The sequence below is a fragment of the Cygnus atratus genome, chromosome 22, assembly GCF_013377495.2.
Source record: "Cygnus atratus isolate AKBS03 ecotype Queensland, Australia chromosome 22, CAtr_DNAZoo_HiC_assembly, whole genome shotgun sequence".
Taxonomy (NCBI): domain Eukaryota; kingdom Metazoa; phylum Chordata; class Aves; order Anseriformes; family Anatidae; genus Cygnus; species Cygnus atratus.
Genome location: NC_066383.1, coordinates 8107 through 10000, shown reverse-complemented (window position 1 = coordinate 10000; position 1894 = coordinate 8107).

Below are 1894 nucleotides of genomic sequence, written 5' to 3'. Positions count from 1 at the left end.
GCCGGCCCGCCGGGGGCCCTCTCCGACGCGACCCGAATGGCCTCATTGATCGGAAAAAGCAGCAAACAGCATCCTGTGTGGGCAGGTGTGCGGGAGCAACGTCCGCGAGAGGTGCTTGCGCCGACCTGAACATCGGCCCTGACAAGAGCCGACCCGCCGGGGAGCCTCTCCGACGTGCCTGGGGAACGCCTCAGCAGGCGCTGCATGCGGGTGAGGTGAGGTGCATCATCGGGAGGTGGAGGCGCCGCCGCCTCGGCCGTGCCAATCCGTGCGCTCTGGTCCCCCCTTCGCCTTCCGAGCCTCCGGGACCGCTGGAAGCCGCTGGGGACACGGTAGGACACGGGTAGACCAGGCGGCCACAGGGGGACACGGTACACCTTGCAACCGCAGGAGGACACCGGGAGACCTGCTGTCCGGGACCGAACGCCGTCGGTCTGCCTTCCTTCGCTTTTCGTACAGGCCGTTCCGGCCCTTTTCAGCCCTTTTCGGGCCTTTTCGGACCTTTCCGGCACTTCTCGATGCTTTTCGTGTGGACGGACCCACTCGGGAATCGCTTGACCAGCCGACGGATGGATGCCTTTGGACATGCGCGCGCATGCGTCCTTCGGCTTCCAGGTAGACCCGGATGCCGTTCTCGGCCGAGCGTGAGCCTCTGACGTCAGAGTGACCGGCGGCCCGAGGCAACCAGGGGCTGCGGCCGCGACCTCGCCTTCTCGAACGCCCACCTCCCCGTAGCCCGGCAACCGGCCCCTATTCGCCTGGGGCGGCTTGGGATCGGGGGGAGCGACTTTGCACCACACTAAGTAACTACACGTTTGGTATTCACAGCACTGTTTTGCTTTGATATGCTTCTCCTGCCACTGCTCTGCTTTGCTTTTCCTTTTTTGATTTTCCTTGCTCTGCTTTGCTTTGCTCTGCTCTTCCTGGCACAGATTTGCTTTTCCTTCTCTACTTTCCTCTTCTGTTCTTGCCCCTGCTTTGCTTTGCCTTGCCTCAGATTGCTTTGCTTTGGTTTGTTTGCTTTGTCTTTCCTGGCCCTGCTTTGCTTTTCCTTGTGCTACTTTCCTTTGCTTTGCTTTGCCTTGCTCTGCTTTGCCTTTGCTGGCCACGCTTTCTTTTGCTTTTTCAGGCCGTGCTTTCCCTTGTCTTTCTTTGCTTTGTATTCCTGGCACCGCTTGGTTTTACCTTCTCTGCTCTGCTTTGCTTTTCCTACGCCTGCTGTGCTTTGCCTTGCCTTGAACTGCTTTCTTTCATTTGCTCCACATTTCCTGGCCCTGCTTTGCTTTTCCTTGTGCTACTTTCCTTTGCTTTGCTTTGCCTTGCTCTGCTTTGCCTTTCCTGGCCATGCTTTCTTTTGCTTTTTCAGGCCGTGCTTTCTGTTGTCTTTCTTTGCTTGGTATTCCTGGCATTGCTTTCCTTTTCCTTCTGTGCCCTGCTTTGCTTCTCCTACCCCTGCTGTGCTTTGCCTTGCCTCAAACTGCTTTCATTCCTTGGCTTTACCTTTCCTGGCTCTGCTTTGCTTTTCCTTGGGCTTTTTTGCTTTGCTTTGCTTTGCCTTGCTCTGCTTTGCCTATCCTGGCCACGCTTTCTTTTGCTTTTTCAGGCCATGCTTTCCTTTGCTTGTTTGCTTTGTATTCCTGGCACCGCTTGATTTTACTTTCTCTGCTCTGCTTTGCTTCTCCAACCCCTGCTTTGCTTTGCCTTACCTCGAACACCTCTGCTTTTGTTTGTTTGCTTCGTCTGCTCTGGTTATGCTTTGCTTTTCCTTGTGCTACTTTGCTTTGCTTCCCTTTGCCTTGCTCTGCTTTGTCTTTCCTGGCCACGCTTTCTTTTGCTTTTTCAGGCCGTGCTTTCCTTTGTTTTGCTTTGCTTTGTATTCCTGCCACGGCTTTGC